At 40.3% G+C, this 12,046-nt stretch overlaps 1 pseudogene across 1 annotated transcript; it reads right to left on the bottom strand.

Annotated features, from left to right (window-relative positions):
* Window positions 1-1,819: 1,819 nt before the first annotated feature.
* On the bottom strand, window positions 1,820-11,268 carry LOC145477760 (organic cation transporter protein-like; annotated as a pseudogene). The gene is made up of 10 exons (XR_014048145.1): window positions 10,976-11,268; window positions 10,556-10,842; window positions 10,318-10,464; window positions 9,948-10,228; window positions 9,071-9,313; window positions 8,074-8,208; window positions 7,699-7,778; window positions 7,109-7,217; window positions 3,475-3,547; window positions 1,820-3,120 (listed from the first exon to the last, which is right to left on the bottom strand). The product of XR_014048145.1 is annotated as an organic cation transporter protein-like (transcript).
* Window positions 11,269-12,046: the final 778 nt, after the last annotated feature.

Genomic DNA, 12,046 nt, shown 5'->3' with positions numbered 1-12,046 from the left:
GCTGTCCTTTCCAAAACAAACCTGATACCCTTTATCGGTCGATGAATAATAGGACATCAGATATCGTAAGTTTATCTCTTAATTACCCCCAAAATGCAAATATTTAACCTGTCGTCCTGAACTGAACAGATCGAATTTAAAAGGTTACGTTTGTGGAAAGCGCATTTGGAGCACTGCAAGGCAGCTATGTGTTCTCCTCATTTTAACACTTTTATCCGTGATTGTCTCGAATAGACCAATTTCGATAAATCAAAATTCAGCCTAAAAAAATAGACCTCAGTACGAGGCTCTGAGAAATAACTACAGAGTTTGTGGGGTTTATTCCCCAGAGCCTCGTGCTGAGGTCTATTGTGTTAGGCTGAATCTTAATATATCGAAATTGATCTATTACGCACTGTCACAACTCATCCATAATACCTGCTATACAGGGTCATTCAGGTTTTCTGAAGCCTAATCCTACAAATATCTTAGTAAACAAAATTAAATTCTCTTTATTGCTCAGCTTTATTAAATCTTTCAAAAATGGTTTTTTGACCATAACGCACTCGTGAGGTATTTGTCAGGAAGAATGATTAGTGCCAATCCGCCAAGGCAGATTTTTGCTTATTTCAGTCGCAGGAATACCTGTCATCGATTCCAAAAGTGTGGACAGTTCATTATTGGCCTTGCCATATTTATCAACCCTTATCAAACTTCAAAAGAGCCGTCATCCTGCCTCAGAGCAGGCCAAATCTGTGTCAAACATGGAAACCAGCAGATCTTTTAATTAATTTTTAATTTCAAGTTGTTTCGCTAGGAACAGAAGGTATGGATTTCTCAGTGCGGCAGCGTTTACCAAAATGACATTTTGGTGGCGACAAGAGTTGTCATGAATTTTGGTAGCTAGCGCCAAACGGTTATTTTTAAACACAACATCATAATAATAATGATCGTGATGACAATAATAATAATAATAATAATAATAATAATAATAATAACAACAACAATCAACTTTATTTATTGAGGGTAGCACACAACAGTATAATCACTGAAAAACCAGTGGCCCTCATAAAAATATATTTACAGAGTAAAAAGATTACGTGTTTAAAATTAAAAATACAGAAAGTGATTCTCAAATATGCAATGATTATATAAAAACGTGAGATATGAGATACACTAAAGTCTAACAATTAAAACAGGAAAATTAAAAGTTTACATGATAAAATGGTCCAATTCCTTATAACTGTCCACAAAATGTTTAAAAATAGATTTTTTGAGGCGTGTAAGGTTAGGTTGGTTTTTGATATGGGCAGGCATCATATTCAAGAGGCGGCTAGTCGATGCTGAGAAAGACCTTTCACCCTCAGACTCTCGTTTGAATCAGGGGCAGACAAGGTTTAATTGACCGTGCCTGCTCGTTCTTCCGTTCACGTCTACATTTCTAATAAGCATCTGGGTAAGATAAGATGGGTACTCCCTTAAAATCCGTTTATATGCAATATTGACTTATTTATTTTCGCTTCATGGTAAAAAGGAACTCAACCTAACATAGCAACAACATAGCTCCAATGATTGATTGATTGATTGTTTGATTTAGCATGTAATAAAAACTATAGCAAATTTAATTTCACGAATTAATCTGATTGGCACTGACTGAGTCACGCAAGTAATTAGACAGTACGCGTAGTTTGCGTTATTTGGACTGTTGCACTTGAATAGGTTTCTTCTTTCCTGTGTGCATCTTGATCACAAAATAGGTAGTTAAATATCTATTTAGAAACGCGACGACTGCTTTTAATAACTTACAAACATTACTTACAATACATGAAAAAACCTACTTACAATACTTTGCATTACGTTACTTGCTTACTAACTTACAATACGCAATAATTACTTATTTGCGAACATCATTTATAGTACATGGCATAACTTGGTTGCAAATTACGTTACTTGAGGACTTACAATACACTGTAATTACTTACAGAAGAAAAAGAAATAAACTCGCAACGAATTAATAAGAGACTTCCCTTAACTGAGCAGAAAGGATTTCCACTTCTGTCGAAATTCCCTTTCACCATTCAACGTGGCAGCAATATATTTTCCCATCTCGATTTTATCCTGCACTAATGAGATGAAGTCGCTGAAAACGCACATAGTACTATTTAGTGCGTTGATATATAAAAAAAAATATTTGCTTGGCATTATGAGGTTTTTGAGGTTCAAACGGTGCGCACAGGGACGAGTAATTCCAAATAACACCTCTGGCTCGGAGAGAAGTAAACTCGCATTCGCTTACGGTAGAATACCAACTTTGGAACTTATCCCAAAAAGAAGACGCTTGAGCGCAGCTAATAAACAACTGACGTATGTTTTGAATCTCAGAGGGGCAGAAAGGGCAGGAAGGACAAATAAGTATATCAATTAATATTAAATGTTTGGAGCTGATGTGGTTCCTTGAGGTAGAAAAGACCCAGAAAAAGAATAAGCGATTGTCCTGCCTCTCAACATTTGACAACTCTAAAATCCCGTCATTCACCTGCCATTTGAAAGAAGCCGAGATGAAAATTACTTGTGTTCGCCCATTTTTAAGAGTATCACAGAAATCATAAAAAAATTTTGAAGAGTCTATTTGGTTTTGGGAGACGCTGTCTCAAAATTAGAGATTTCGTCGTCGTCGCTTCTTAAATCAAAATTTTTAAAAGGACAATTTTTAACGGCCAAGCCTCTTTTAATGTGTTACTATTTCCTGGATTTGTGTGGAGCCTACTCATAAGTCAGCATAGATGGAGCGTTTTGGATTACCAACGCTATGAAAAGAAAAGTCCTCGTGGTAGATTAATTACAATAACTCAAGAACGGTAGGTAAAGGGACTTTGGAATGCATTCAGCACCAGCGACGGTTACTTCTATCCTAATTTTAAAGCCATATTACTTGGCGTGATTTAGGTCTGGGAGACTGGTTTTTTTTTTGCCACAACAAGGTATCCCATAATCATCTTCGGCCGCTTCCGTTTCCTCGATGGTTTGGTGCATTGGTGAGAAGAGCGTCTCTGGAATCCAGTACATCAATATCCCAGCAAGAGTTGCAACCACGCCGAAAATGGCCACTGGAAACGCAATGCTGAGACCTGGTAACTGCCCCTGGTGATGTAAATGAAACGAACGCGTTGGTCAATGTTGAGAAGTAGCTTGCTTGCTGTATTTACATCGTACTAACCTTACAAGATACAACAACATGCAAAGATCGGCGCTCAGAACAGCTATTTTTGCCGTATATGCCAACACCCGAAATGACATGTTACCACGGCTTCAAGAATAATTAACATTAATACAGTAAGGACAAAATCGCGGGCTTTTCACGCGATGGGAAATCACACCCGTGTGAAACTGGGTATACTCGCGACATGCCCTATGAATTTTAATTGATGCCTAGCGCAAACATCATCACTTCAAGGTTTTCGGCTTAAGCTGTGTTTTAATTCACTACAGACTCACCATCAAAGCGACATATGGAGCTAAAATTCCACCAACTCGAGCGCTTGTAGATCCTGTTCCTTGAGCTGTGTTCCTGAAAAGGTTGATTTCGACAAGATCGACAAGATTATTCTAGATACAAAGAGCATTCCGAGGGTAGGGCATATAAAAGACAATGAGGAAGGATGATATTATCTGTTAGTACGCTGGACAAAACTGTTCTGGATTGAGGTTTTACAACAAAAGATTTAAACAAACAGACACAAATAATTTTGCGATTCTCTCAAACTTTACTAAGTTCCACACATGGAAACTTATTTTTATCTATAATATAGATAGGACCCTGTGAGCGCTCTGATTGGTCAAAACCCCATGTTTTATCAGAGTATAAAACATAGAAAAAGCGTGTTTTATTGTTTTTCGCCACATTACCTCTATATCATAAAGCAAATGAAGAAGCCTAAGCCGTGTATTACACTGCGATAGAACACTCCGGACATTTGAGAACCGGCTCGAGAAATGTAGAAAACACTCGCCTGCGGCTCGTGTTTTCTTCATTTTCCTCGTGTTTCAAATGCCCGTCGTGTTTTATCACAGTGTAATACACGGCTTAGGCTTCTTTCTTTGTTAAGTAACTTTCCATGTGTGTAATTTAACAAGGCTTAAGACAATCACAAAATTATTTGCATCGCTTTGCTTGTTTAAATTTTTTGTCGTAAAACGTCGATCCAGAACAGTTTTGTTCAGCGTATAACTATCAAGTGAGGATAGAGAGAAAGAAGTCAGTTTTCGATCTCAGGAGGGTTAAAAGATAACCAATCCTGTGATGCCCATATTGCTCACGATAACAATACTAGTTTAAGCGACTTGACACCATTATAAGATAATGGTTTGGCACTGACTATTTTTTTTGATGTTTTGTTCAACACGTTTCGGCTGGTGCTTGAGCCTTCATCAGCTGAAATCTGACGTTAGCACGCGTGATTCAAAACACAGCACGTTGAAAGCGCGCTGAGGAAAATTCCGCGTGAAGTTTCAAGAAAACGTAGCGCGAGACTTCTGCGCGTGCCAAAGACTAGACTCGTAGACTTCTGGGATGACGATGTGGTCGTTTCCAGATTGCGGATCCTTTATTGACATCCAGGCTACCAAGAAGGGTCGCTCGTGAAAGTTAGCCTCTTGTCCAACAACTCTGACAGTTCCAAACTCCATTTTGTGGTTGTATTCGTGGACATGGCAGGAGATCTTAGAGTCATGGTCGAACATAGAAACACCCCTTTTGTTTTCTGTAATCCGAGTTTTCATTGATACGTTCAGTTTGTGCAACTGATTTTGTGCACTGTGCCAGATTGTGGCCGGTCAACCTTTTCCCGGGCTTTCGGTCGCGGGAACAAACTGTTCACATTTCTCAATGGTTTGAAGGCGACTTTGATTTGTTGTTGCCTTAAGATTCGACTGATACTTTCCGAAATGCCCTGTACATAGAGTAGCACCACGAAACCAATGGATTGTAGATCGGTGGGGAGTTTCGACAGCGATCTTTCGCAGTTATTGATGAAGGATGAGGGATAGTTGTTGTCTCGCAGTACAGCCTTAATTCGTTTCGTTTCTTCGCGTTTCCCTTTCTGTGTTGATGGTATGTTCTGTGCCCTGCGTAGCAAGATACTGACTACAGATCTCTTATGGCACATGGGTGGTGAGAATTGAAATCGAGATAACGGTCTCTGTGTGTTGGCTTTCTGTAGACATTCACTTCAAGCTAGGTATCCCTCCTTGTTGTGATAGTGTCTAGAAAAGGTAGTCCCTGTACCTTGGTGCCCTCACGTTCTAGATTGAACTGTATGTTGGGGTTAATTGAATTGAGATGTTGGTGAAACTCATCCACTTGGTCTTTTCTAAGACACGTGTGACTGTCATCAACGTAACGGAACCACCGCTTAGCGAGGTGGGGAGCTGTGGTGATGGCAGTTTCTCCAAATTCTTCTATTACGACGTCGGCTATAACGGGACTGATTGGCGAGCCCCTCGCACATCCAAAGATTTGTTTGCAATGGATGTTGTCGTGTTTGAAATAGTTGTGATCGGCAACAAAATCTTACCGCCTCATGATGTTGCTGAAGGACATATTTGTACGTTCCGCCGCTAGATCCTGATCTCTTTTGGAGCCTCTCGTTGGCGATGGTTAGAGCTAGATCCAGAGGCCGATGGAAGTGAATAAAGATTTAACGTCAAAAGTGATCACGATTTCGTCACCTGCGACAGAAAGTTGCTGTAGCTTTTGAGCAAATTCTGAGCTGTTATTGACGGAGAAGAGGTTTCTCCGAAGAGGGGACAGAATGGAAACAAGATGTTTGGATACGGCGCACGTGGGCCTACCTATGCTGTTGGTGATGAGTCTGTGTGGTATTTTAGGTTTATGAATTTTCGGGAGACCATAAAACAACGCTGGTGTTGAATTGCTGCGATGTAGTTTTTTGTAGAATCCCGGTCCAATTTGTGATCTGCTGTCGTTCTTTTCCTCTCGTTTGATGTTAAGCAAAAGTTTGTTCAGATGTCTTTTTTGACGCTTGATGTTGGATTTGATCTTTTGCGTGTGATTTTCAAATAAGTGTTTTTATCGTTCAATAAAACAGATACTTTTTCTTGGTATTCATCCTTATCCATTACCACTACGGATCTCCCTTTATCGGCAGAAACAACTGTTACCTCCTCATCTTTTCTCAGGTCGTTCAATGCCCTTTCTTTTTTTTTTTGTTATGTTAACCGTTGCGGGCAATTTGCAAGTTTTCAAGGCGTTAGCAACTGAGACACGTATCGTGTCCTTGGCTGATTGACTCAGACTGCGAATACCCGTTTCTATGGAGGAGAGTAGTTTTGAAACAGGAACTTTCTTTGGAGTGGTAGAGAAATTTAGTCCTTTCTTGCGGGCCATAATCTCAACAGGAGTCAAATCCCGTTTGGATAGCTCATTTCTCCTGGTCAACCACGGTCGATCGTGGCGTCTCTTTGCTTGTTAGGTCGTTGATTTTTCTCCCGTGCGTTTCAGCTAACCTTCCTGAAATTGTCTCAGATGTTTGCCTCACAACATTTTGGAGAGCGAGCATATCCTCACGAGAAAGGTGGTCTTCAAGGTTTTGCAGAAGGTTCTTGTATCTTCGTCTGTAAATTTCCTATGCTCTGATGACATTGTGTTATTCGCAGTCTCAAGTTCTTAAGGTCTGTATTTCTAGCGATTTTATAGCCTGCTTTACTTCTGATAGGCGGAGTGAACTTCAGGCTCGGAGGTAGAATGTTCTCTCTTTTAAGCGTATGATTAAAAGTCAGATGTTTTTTGTACCTTGCGAGGGCTGTCGTTTTCCGTTTAAGTTCCCTGGCCAACATCATAATATCTGTACCATTCGTTGCCTCAGTGTGTTTAGAAATAGAGCAGTCGTAGTCCGGAGCTAGCATTGTAAGATAATGGTTTGACACTGACCATTTACGCAAGAGGAGAAAAACGGAGGAGAAGAAGTAGAAGGAGTAGAATAAGAAGGAATAGAAAACAGAAGAAGAGTAGAGAGAGGAGGAGAAGCAAGAGAAGGAGATGCAGCAAGAGCAGGGCCCGGAAATAACGAAACTGGAGGAGGTAAGTAGGGATGAAGAGCAGGGGACCTACCTCAGCACGGTCGGAAAAAGTTCAGAAGTCATCAGATAAATACTTGTCCAAGTGCAGTCAATCAGAAGGAATCCAAAGAGAGACAGTACTGTGGTCGCCACAGGGGATTCTAAAAATAATGCATCATCGCATTGAACGATTATGCCTTTCCACTATTAACACTGCATTATAATCTCACAAAGCAAAGAGTATTACCACGTGTTGGATACGACCTTGAGCGTGCGAGTGGTCTTGAACAAAGTTTTGATGTCTGAAATAAGCCTCTCACTTTTCATGCTACAAATACTATTTCATACCGCACAAGGATTCGTTCAAATTTCTTCCATTTCTCGAGATCATTTCTCGAGATCATTTCAGTCGCCAATGACTAATGGCACTTCAACTATATCTCTGGTTTTATTTATCTTGACCACTGATCATTCGTTAATCACAAGCTATTGAAGCTAATGGGGTGATTGTACTCGATCGAGTTTGGAATTTAATTTAAACGTATTCCCACATATTTGTTCTACTGATTAAATACGACAACCGAACGATCTGACACATAGGAATGTCAACTAGTTTTTAATTTTTTTTTTTTTTTTTTTTACCTTTATGCACCAGTAAAACCAGTAAGAACGTGACTCCAACCAAGATCATGATGATGCTATGGCAAATACGGCGGCCAAATCTAATAAACAATGAAAAAGCCAACAAACAAACAAACAAACAAACAAGACAATTTACGTATTAAATGACCTGCTATCAGATGAAGAAGCCTTAATTCGCATTAGCATGTACATTGGAACTCCGCCTTACGACCACCCGTTAATACGGTTACTTCCTGGACCGAACAAAAGTTCAGTCAGTCACTTTCTTATTTGATGCGGCCAGATTTTTGTGGCCCGTTGGTGACAAAATTAACAGGGTTCCACTGTACAAGAGTTTAAAATTGAGGGAAAAAAAAAAAAAAAAACCCTCCTTACTTTAAGTACAGGATCCAAGTGACTGGTATCCTGAGGACTGTAATAATCTCCATTACGGTGTAATTAACGTAAAGATTACCAACCAGTTGAGAGATGAATATAAACATCCCGAAACTGACGAGTGCCACGACAAACCTGCAAAATCAGAGTTCATGTACAATTTTAGTCCTTAGTTGAATTGTCCAAGATTATTTTATGCACCGTGGCTTTAACAGTAGTAACGAAATCATGTTGGTGAATTTTCTTCAACAGTTCGATTATAACTTTTATATCTCGATTCTGCAGAATTTCGCTTTGTTTTCCTGGCGTTTGGGTCAACGTAACCCCTTTCATTTGTTTTAGTTTTTCATTTAAGAGGGTTGATCTAATGAAAATTACAAACTTGATAGATACTTTTCACTTTCCTTGTTCAGAGTGGAGACGTCCGGGATAATCGTTCACCAGATACTGTCAGGAGTCCATCACTAGGAGCGTGCAACTCCCATACTAAGCCTATATCACGGCATTTTCACACACCGATCTATTTTTAGGCTTATTTTCCTACGAAATAGGTCAGTTCCTGTCTATGTAACCGCGCATCAATGAGGAAAATATGGCGGTTTTTCTTTTAATCTTCCGGTGAAATGATGATGTCAGTTAAACTTAAGTCCGTGCTTGTAATTGGTCACTGAGGTTCCTGCGGGGATCTGAACTCGCGGTCAATTCAAACTAATAATAGATCGGTCCGTGAAAACGCCGTGGCAGGAATATGGGGTAGTTCCACGCTCCTAGTGATGGGCTCCTAATACTGTAAGGTGAAGGCCACGAGCAAGTCGGTAGAACTTAGCTTCTTTAAGTTTACATTCTGAGTTCTGGTACCCTAAACCGTTTTTCAATCAGCCTGCATTTTAAATTTATATACTAAGAACCTTCTCTTGTTTTCACAAACCCTATGTTCTACCAACTATGCCACCGAGACTAAAACGCAAGCACAATACAATACATGTAATGTTCCTACCACTGATAGCAGAGGATTGCTGTCCATTTTCTCAGCTTTGGAGTGCGAAACAAGTCCATCGGTGAGTATTTCTTTTCTTCTCGTTGTCGTTCTAACTGGTCTCTTCTTACATTCTCCAAGAGCGCCCTTAACTCCCCTGAGTCTACAGGTTTGCCTTTTTTGACTCCAAAACGCTCGATGATAGATTGAGCTTCGTCCAGACGATCGTGGGCAATGAGCCATCGAGGGGATTCTGGAATACATCTATGGAAAGTATAAACCTTCAGTGTTTTTTTTGTAATATTTTCAACTAAGTTAACGTCTTGAGTCACGATAACACATTGAGTACTTTGGTGTCAGTAGAGAAGAGATAGTGCTGTTGGTGTTTACATTCATTTCGATGGTCCCGTCTCGATGGCCTCTTAAATTAACAGGGGCCAGCAACTAACTATGGTGTAAACGAGGTAACTTGTGAACGAGGTAACTTGTGAACGAGGTAAAGTGTGACCGAGGTAACGTGTGAACGAGGCAACGTGTGAACGAGGTAACGTGCCGGTGAACGACCTAACGTGTGAACTAGCTTACGCGTGAACGAACTAACGTGAGAACAAGGCAACTTGTCAACGAACTAACGTGTGAATGAGCGAGTTTCTAAGTGTACCGAGGAACGATCTAGCGATCTTGTGACGCTGGTATTGCAAGAAATATTTTGCGCAGCTCAATGCGCTCGCTTTGCTATTCCACCTTGAAACTCGAGAAATAGACTTGTGTGAAGTCTGCGACAAAAAAGTGAAACAAAATTGCATATTCTTGCAACTAATTAACTTTACGATGGGCACTCAAGACAAGATGTTCTCTCATTTTACAGGGATTTGAATTCTGCGTTTCATTTACTTACTTCCAAAAAGGAAACAGCAACACTGCTGGCAGAGTAACAATCATTAGCAGATTTCTCCAATCACGTTCAAAATAAGCGATCAGGACAAACAACATCTGAAAACCATTGTAGTAAAAATAACTCATATTGCCAGCAGCTGTTCTTGTTTTCGGTCCAACCAACTCCAAGAGGTAAATGTAATGGGATAGCATAACTCCCGTGAGCCCAAAACCAACCATGAACCGAAGAACAGCAAACAAAGGGATGGAATGAACAAACGCTGAACTGAATCCTGTAACAACCTGAAAAACACAATACAATACACTGTGAGAAGTTAAGTTTACATTTTAATTCAGTGTACTTTCGTAGTTCACCCTCAAAACTAACTCACCATGACAGCGTTGCAAATAAAAATGCAATTCTTTCGGCCCCAGGCGTCGGACAAAATCCCGGTCACAATTGAACCAACCAACATTCCAGCGAAGAAACAAGACTGAATAGTAGCGCCCAGGAATGCGCGGTCACATATTAGGTTCCACTAGCAAGTAAGAAAGCAAACAAAAAAGACGTCTTTTTTTAAATGCTGTTTAGTTTCGTAGTGGAAAGATTGTTGTTGAAACTATACTTACCTCTGACACAGTGCTATGAAATGGTCCGTCAAACGCGTATGACGTACATCCGTCACAACATTTCTTTGGATCACACGTGACATTTGGCGTGACACAGTGGAAGCCAGGAGTACCAAAACCAAATACTAGCAAGGAAAACTGATTTGCTACAGGGAAAACCATCAAACAAGTACAGAAGTACAAGATTTTCTGGTATCTTCCAAAAGATGACACATATTCAAAAATGTCGTCAAACTCGTATGATCGCGTCTCGCCTTCAGACCTCACACTTTTAGTAGCCATCCCTCCTAAACAGGAAAAAAAAAGTTAGAAACGGAACAATCTGTCCGGGGACCACTACAGAATTAGCTATTAAGTTAGGATTGCCACGTGACCATATATAAATCAAACAATAAGAACGCGTGCTAGATTCAACTCAACTCCAGCTGTAAAACAAGGATTATCTCAGGCTCGAGGCAAATGTAGCTATAAATAAAAACACAGGCGACAAATCAAAACAATAGCTCCAAGGTGCGCAGTGGTGTTGAATTCACTAGTGGGTTTTGTGTCGTAACGCTAGCAATATTGAGCGACGAGAAAGAAAACTCGATAACTACTTTAAGACATGTTTTGCTCTGATTGATGGCATGTCGCCCTTTGCACTCCATCAAATATCCCTTAGCCGTATCCGATAATCCCATTCCGCTGGTCACGGAATCCAGATTGAAGCCCAGGTCTGCTGATAAACTATTACTTCCATTCACGCTTTGATAAGTCTCAATTTCACAGATCAGGCTGGAGGATGGAGTTAGTTAGTAAATATTTGTTGTTCACTGTCAAGGCTTACAGTCGTGAAGGACATAAGGATATAGCGACTGTTTCCGACAGTACCACCTCCGGGGGGAACTCTAAAAAGATTTGGGTGGGACTGTGCGGCCCGCGTCCCAAAACTTTACCCTGTTTAAGACCAAAATCTGTGATTTTCCCTACCCTATTTATGATCTGACTAAAAATTCGATACCGTATTCGAGACCAAAATTGCCAAAATCGATACCTTATTTCTGACCAAAACGGCTAAAACAGCGCACTCTTTGGCGCCGCACATTCCTATATAGCCCTCGTAAGGGAGTACCTCTCCCCCCGGGTTACAACAAAGATTAACAGTTACGTCGCGGAGAGTCGTCCTAAAATGCACAACCTAATTTAAGATAAAGTGACAAATAATCGATCAACTTCAACCTCATCTAAAATTAAGATTTGGCCTCCATGGGGACTGAATGCTTCTGACTAAAAGGAACGAATGCAGGCTATTGCATAATTTGCAAGTCATCCAACAGGTCCGAAAACATGACACTGAAAACTGTGTAGTTCAGTTAGAATTTCAAAATTATGAACTGTGCAGCACTGAATTAATTAAATATAGAAAAACCTCTTACCTGAAGGAATAAATTAACAAGGACCAGCAACTAATGCACAGCTTTTCAAGGCTAGAAAACTTCTGCTGTCCTTTCC

Source organism: Orbicella franksi, chromosome 2 (genome assembly GCF_964199315.1).
Source record: "Orbicella franksi chromosome 2, jaOrbFran1.1, whole genome shotgun sequence".
NCBI classification, from domain to species: domain Eukaryota; kingdom Metazoa; phylum Cnidaria; class Anthozoa; order Scleractinia; family Merulinidae; genus Orbicella; species Orbicella franksi.
Note: the sequence above shows the minus strand (reverse complement) of the source record. Positions and strands in the feature narration are given on the sequence as shown.